Consider the following 8093-nt stretch of genomic DNA (forward strand, 5'->3'; position numbering starts at 1 on the left):
TACTGCCTACCAGCATGTCATACTTTGGTTCGGCGGCATTGTTGGACGAGACGACCCAGACCAACATTACGCGTACGCTTACGCGAGACCGGTTCCCTCGACGTGCTTTGCACATAGGTGGCTTGCGGGCGACTATCTCTCCAACTTTAGTTGAACCAAGTGTGGCTACGCCCGGTCCTTGCGAAGGTTAAAACGGAGTCTATTTGACAAACTATCGTTGTGGTTTTGATGCGTAGGTGAGATTGGTTCTTGCTTAAGCCCGTGGCAGCCACATAAAACTTGCAACAACAAAGTAGAGGACGTCTAACTTGTTTTTGCAGGGCATGTTGTAATGTGATATGGTCAAGGCATGATGCTGAATTTTATTGTATGAGATGATCATGTTTTGTAACCGAGTTATCGGCAACTGGCAGGAGCCATATGGTTGTCGCTTTATTGTATGCAATACAATCGCGATGTAATGCTTTACTTTATTACTAAACGGTAGTGATAGTCGTGGAAGCATAAGATTGGCGAGACGACAACGATGCTACGATGGAGATCAAGGTGTCGCGCCGGTGACGATGGTGATCATGACGGTGCTTCGGAGATGGAGATCACAAGCACAAGATGATGATGGCCATATCATATCACTTATATTGATTGCATGTGATGTTTATATTTTTTTGCATCTTATCTTCCTTTGATTGACGGTAGCATTATAAGATGATCTATCACTAAATTATCAAGAAGTGTTCTCCCTGAGTATGCACCATTGCCAAAGTTCGTCGTGCCCAGACACCACGTGATGATCGGGTGTGATAAGCTCTACGTCCATCTACAACGGGTGCAAGACAGTTTTGCACACGCAGAATACTCAGGTTAAACTTGACGAGCCTAGCATATGCAGATATGGCCTCGGAACACGGAGACCGAAAGGTCAAGCGTGAATCATATAGTAGATATGATCAACATAACGATGTTCACCATTGAAAACTACTCCATCTCACGTGATGATCGGTTATGGTTTAGTTGATTTGGATCACGTGATCACTTAGAGGATTAGAGGGATGTCTATCTAAGTGGGAGTTCTTAAGTAATTTGATTAATTGAACTTAAACTTATCATGAACTTAGTACCTGATAGTATCTTGCTTGTTTATGTTGATTGTAGATAGATGGCTCGTGCTGTTGTTTCGTTGAATTTTAATGCGTTCCTTGAGAAAGCAAAGTTGAAAGATGATGGTAGCAATTATACGGACTAGGTCCGTAACTTGAGGATTATCCTCATTGCTGCTCAGAAGAATTACGTCCTGGAAGCACCGCTAGGTGCCAGGCCTGCTGCTGGAGCAACACCAGATGTTATGAACGTCTGGCAGAGCGAAGCTGATGACTACTCGATAGTTCAGTGTGCCATGCTTTACGGCTTAGAATCGTGACTTCAACGACGTTTTGAACTTCATGGAGCATATGAGATGTTCCAGGAGTTGAAGTTAATATTTCAAGCAAATGCCCGGATTGAGAGATATGAAGTCTCCAATAAGTTCTATAGCTGCAAGATGGAGGAGAACAGTTCTGTCAGTGAGCATATACTCAAAATGTCTGGGTATAATAATCACTTGATTCAATTGGGAGTTAATCTTCCGGATGATTGCATCATTGACAGAATTCTCCAATCACTGCCACCAAGCTACAAGAGCTTCGTGATGAACTATAATATGCAAGGGATGAACAAGACTATTCCCGAGCTCTTCGCAATGCTGAAAGCTGCGGAGGTAGAAATCAAGAAGGAGCATCAAGTGCTGATGGTTAACAAGACGTTTCAAGAAAAGGGCAAAGGGAAGAAGAAGGGGAACTTCAAGAAGAACAGCAAGCAAGTTTCTGCTCAGGAGAAGAAACCCAAGTCTGGACCTAAGCCTGAAACTGAGTGCTTCTACTACAAGCAGACTGGTCACTGGAAGCGGAACTGCCCCAAGTATTTGGCGGATAAGAAGGATGGCAAGGTGAACAAAGGTATATGTGTTTTACATGTTATTGATGTGTACCTTACTAGAGCTCGCAGTAGCACCTGGGTATTTGATATTGGTTCTGTTGCTAATATTTGCAACTCGAAACAGGGACTACAGATTAAGCGAACACTGGCGAAGGACGAGGTGACGATGCGCGTGGGAAACAGTTCCAAAGTCGATGTGATCGCGGTCGGCACGCTACCTCTACATCTACCTTCGAGATTAGTATTAGACCTAAATAATTGTTATTTGGTGCCAGCGTTGAGCATGAACATTATATCTGGATCTTTTTTAATGCGAGACGGTTATTCATTTAAATCGGAGAATAATGGTTGTTCTATTTATATGAGTAATATCTTTTATGGTCATGCACCCTTGAAGAGTGGTCTATTCTTATTGAATCTTGATAGTAGTAATACACATATTCATAATGTTGAAGCCAAAAGATGCAGAGTTGATAATGAAAGTGCAACTTATTTGTGGCACTGCCGTTTAGGTCATATCGGTGTAAAGCGCATGAAGAAACTCCATACTGATGGACTTTTGGAACCACTTGATTATGAATCACTTGGTACTTGCGAACCGTGCCTCATGGGCAAGATGACTAACATCGTTCTCCGGTACTATGGAGAGAGCAACAGATTTATTGAAAATCATACATACCGATGTATGTGGTCCGATGAATATTGAGGCTCGTGGCGGATATCGTTATTTTCTCACCTTCACAGATTATTTAAGCAGATATGGGTATATCTACTTAATGAAACATAAGTCTGAAACATTTGAAAAGTTCAAAGAATTTCAGAGTGAAGTTGAAAGTCATCGTAACAAGAAAATAAAGTTTCTACGATCAGATCGTGGAGGAGAATATTTGAGTTACGAGTTTGGTGTACATTTGAAAAACTGTGGAATAGTTTTGCAACTCACGCCACCCGGAACACCTCAGCGTAATGGTGTGTCCGAACATCGTAATCGTACTTTACTGGATATGGTGCGATCTATGATGTCTCTTACTGATTTACCGCTATCGTTTTGGGGATACGCTCTAGAGACGGCCGTATTCACGTTAAATAGGGCACCATCAAAATCCGTTGAGACGATGCCTTATGAACTGTGGTTTGGCAAGAAACCAAAGTTGTCGTTTCTTAAAGTTTGGGGCTGCGATGCTTATGTCAAAAAGTTTCAACCTGATAAGCTCGAACCCAAATCGGAGAAATGTGTCTTCATAGGATACCCAAAGGAGACTGTTGGGTACACCTTCTATCACAGATCCGAAAGGCAAGACATTCGTTGCTAAGAATGGATCCTTTCTAGAGAAGGAGTTTCTCTCGAAAGAAGTGAGTGGGAGGAAAGTAGAACTTGACGAGGTAACTGTACCTGCTCCCTTACTGGAAAGTAGTACATCACAGAAAACTGTTTCAGTGACACCTACACCAGTTAGTGAGGAAGCTAATGATAATGATCATGAAACTTCAGATCAAGATACTACTAAACCTCATAGATCAACCAGAGTAAGATCCGCACCAGAGTGGTACGGTAATCCTGTTCTGGAAGTCATGCTACTAGATCATGATGAACCTACGAACTATGAAGAAGCGATGGTGAGCCATGAAATCTGAGATGGGATCAATGTATGAGAACAAAGTATGGACTTTGGTTGACTTGCCCGATGATCGGCGAGCAATTGAGAATAAATGGATCTTCAAGAAGAAGACTGACGCTGATGGTAATGTTACTGTCTACAAAGCTCGACTTGTCGCGAAAGGTTTTCGACAAGTTCAAGGGGTTGACTACAATGAGACTTTCTCACCTGTAGCGATGCTTAAGTCTGTCCGAATCATGTTAGCGATTGCCGCATTTTATGATTATGAAATTTGGCAAATGGATGTCAAAACTGCATTCCTGAATGGATTTCTGGAAGAAGAGTTGTATATGATGCAACCATAAGGTTTTGTCGATCCAAAAGGAGCTAACAAAGTGTGCAAGCTCCAGCGATCCATTTATGGACTTGTGCAAGCCTCTCGAAGTTGGAATAAACGCTTTGATAGTGTGATCAAAGCATTTGGTTTCATACAGACTTTCGGAGAAGCCTGTATTTACAAGAAAGTGAGTGGGAGCTCTGTAGCATTTCTGATATTATATGTGGATGACATATTACTAATTGGAAATGATATAGAATTTCTGGATAGCATAAAGGGATACTTGAATAAGAGTTTTTCAATGAAAGACCTCGGTGAAGCTGCTTACATATTAGGCATTAAGATCTATAGAGATAGATCAAGACGCTTAATTGGACTTTCACAAAGCACATACCTTGACAAAGTTTTGAAGAAGTTCAAAATGGATCAAGCAAAGAAAGGGTTCTTGCCTGTGTTACAAGGTGTGAAGTTGAGTAAGACTCAATGCCCGACCACTGCAGAAGATAGAGAGAAAATGAAAGATGTTCCCTATGCTTCAGACATAGGCTCTATCATGTATGCAATGTTGTGTACCAGACCTGATGTGTGCCTTGCTATAAGTTTAGCAGGGAGGTACCAAAGTAATCCAGGAGTGGATCACTGGAAAGCGGTCAAGAACATCCTGAAATACCTGAAAAGGACTAAGGATATGTTTCTCGTATATGGAGGTGACAAAGAGCTCACCGTAAAAGGTTACGTTGATGCAAGCTTTGACACTAATCCGGATGATTCTAAATCGCAAACCGGATACATGTTTACATTAAACGGTGGAGCTGTCAGTTGGTGCAGTTCTAAACAAAGCGTCGTAGCGGGATCTACATGTGAAGCGGAGTACATAGCTGCTTCGGAAGCAGCGAACGAAGGAGTCTGGATGAAGGAGTTCATATCCGATCTAGATGTCATACCTAGTGCATCGGGTCCAATGAAAATCTTTTGTGACAATACTGGTGCAATTGCCTTGGCAAAGGAATCCAGATTTCACAAAAGGACCAAGCACATCAAGAGACGTTTCAACTCCATCCGGGATCTAGTCCAGGTGGGAGACATAGAGATTTGCAAGATACATGCGGATCTGAATGTTGCAGACCCGTTGACTAAGCCTCTTCCACGAGCAAAACATAATTAGCACCAAGGCTCCATGGGTGTTAGAATCATTACAGTGTAATCTAGATTATTGACTCTAGTGCAAGTGGGAGACTGAAGGAAATATGCCCTAGAGGCAATAATAAAGTTATTATTTATTTCCTTATATCATGATAAATGTTTATTATTCATGCTAGAATTGTATTAACCGGAAACATAATACATGTGTGAATACATAGACAAACTTATTGTCACTAGTATGCCTCTACTTGACTAGCTCGTTAATCAAAGATGGTTATGTTTCCTGACCATGAACAAAGTGTTCTTATTTGATTAATGAGGTCACATCATTAGTAGAATGATCTGATTGACATGACCCATTCCATTAGCTTAGCACCCAATTGTTTAGTATGTTGCTATTGCTTTCTTCATGACTTATACATGTTCCTATAACTATGAGATTATGCAACTCCCATTTACCGGAGGAACACTTTGGGTGCTACCAAACATCACAACGTAACTGGGTGATTATAAAGGAGCATTACAGGTGTCTCCAAAGGTAGATGTTGGGTTGGCGTATTTCGAGATTAGGATTTGTCACTCCGATTGTCGGAGAGGTATCTCTGGGCCCTCTCGGTAATGCACATCACATAAGCCTTGCAACCATTGCAACTAATGAGTTAGTTGCGGGATGATGTATTACAGAACGAGTAAAGAGACTTGCCGATAACGAGATTGAACTAGGTACTGGATACCAACGATCGAATCTCGGGCAAGTAACATACCGATGACAAAGGGAACAACGTATGTTGTTATGCAGTCTGACCGATAAAGATCTTCGTAGAATATGTAGGAGCCAATATGGGCATCCAGGTCCCGCTATTGGTTATTGACCGGAGACATGTCCCGGTCATGTCTACATTGTTCTCGAACCCGTAGGGTCCGCACGCTTAAGGTTACGATGATAGTTATATTATGAGTTTATGCATTTTGATGTACCGAAGGTTGTTCGGAGTCCCGGATGTGATCACGGACATGACGAGGAGTCTCGAAATGGTCGAGACGTAAAGATTGATATATTGGAAGCCTATGTTTGGATATCGGAAGTGTTCCGGGTGAAATCGGGATTTTACCGGAGTACCGGGAAGGTTACCGGAACCCCCCGGGAGCTAAATGGGCCATGATGGGCCTTAGTGGAAAAGAGAAGAGGCAGCCCTACATGGGCTGCGCGCCTCCCCCTTCCCCTAGTCCTATTAGGACTAGGAGAGGTGGCCGGCCCCCTCTCTCTCTTTTCCCCCTCCGCGAATCCTATTCCAACTAGGATTGGGGGGAATCCTACTCCCAGAGGGAGTAGGACTCTCCTGGTGCGCCAAGCTTGGCCGGCCAGCCTCCCCCCCCTCTAGTCCTTTATATACTGAGGCAGAGGCACCCCAGAAACACACAAGTTGATCCACGTGATCTATTCCTTAGCCGTGTGCGGTGCCCCCAGCCACCATATTCCTCGATAATACTGTAGCGGAGTTTAGGCGAAGCCCTGCTGCTGTAGTGCATCAAGATCGTCACCACGCCGTCGTGCTGACGGAACTCTTCCCCGACACTTTGCTGGATCGGAGTCCAGGGATCATCATCGAGCTGACGTGTGCTCGAACTCGGAGGTGCCGTAGTTTCGGTGCTTGATCGGTTGGATCGTGAAGACGTACGACTACTTCCTCTACGTCGTGTCAACGCTTCCGCAGTCGGTCTGCGTGGGTACATAGACAACACTCTTCCCTCTCATTGCTATGCATCACATGATCTCGCGGGTGCGTAGGAAAATTTTGAAATTACTACGAAACCCAACAGGTTGGACCTCATGCATCGTAATATCTTCTTCGCTTCCTCAAATTGGAGAATTGCCGTCTGATCATTCATCGTTGAAAAGGCAAATCCTTAATAAGGGTTTCTTCTCTTGCCAAGCGCACTTTAGTATGCACTTTTATATGACAATTACATAGTGCATTGCTATTCTGAATTTCATCTATTGGTGTTTTTTTTGGGATTATTGCTGCTGGAACCCTTGAGGGTTTTCTCACAAGCTTGTTTTCTTTGATGGTGCTTGAATGGAGATACATACAGTACTACTCCCTCTGTCCCATAATGTAAGACGTTTTTTGACACTAAAAAAATGTCTTACATTATGGGACGAAGCGAGTAGTTCCTAACTGATATTACCAAGAATTCGTGTCCATTGGAAATAATAGTAGCTTTATTTAAGCTTCACACTTCTTCCTGTGCAAATATGATGCCTGAATATTGATTATTCAACTTGCATGGCTGCTAAGCATGTAAGCTTTAATCAATATATGTATCAGAACTATTGCTACGAACTGCTTACATTTAGTTTACTTGGCATGTGCCTGACTTGTGAGATCTTATGAGTTTCACATTTAGCCTACCCCAACTTGTTTGGGACTAAAGGCTTTGTTATTGTTGTTGTTGTTGGCATGTGCCTGACTTATGTGGTATCTTCATGTTATATATGGAGGGAAGGAGCTTCTTATTTAATTTGCAGGACATGTGTTGATTTTGATTAGAAATATGACGCTGCGGTTTGTCATCATTGTCATCAACATCAGTGCTTGAATGGTGCTTATAATGTCAAACTTCTGGACATTTCTCATCAGTTGAATCAACTGGCAGTGGCACTAGTTTGTAGGAACAAAGCCACTGCAGAGTCGAAGCAGTTATGAATGAAGTTTGCAATGGCCTTGCTGTAAAATTGTGCACAATATAAATAATACAGCACTTCCATATTGTAATACTTGTAAGTCGTTTTCATGAAATATGTTTTTTAACCTAACTGGTGAGATTGCCACATTTGACATTTACTTTTCGAGTAGATGATTTTTCATATAAAAAACTTTTTCATCCGAGTTAGTATGCAAAAGTTATGCCCATTTTTACAAATTTCAGAGAGATTTTGCAAATAAAGTCAAAATTCACATTTGCAAATTTTCCCAACAACTAGACCACATATCACATGGGAAACTTATTTTCTTTTATTTTTTTGACATTTCCATCATTTT

This window comes from Triticum dicoccoides, chromosome 1A (genome assembly GCF_002162155.2).
Source record: "Triticum dicoccoides isolate Atlit2015 ecotype Zavitan chromosome 1A, WEW_v2.0, whole genome shotgun sequence".
Taxonomy (NCBI): Eukaryota; Viridiplantae; Streptophyta; class Magnoliopsida; order Poales; family Poaceae; genus Triticum; species Triticum dicoccoides.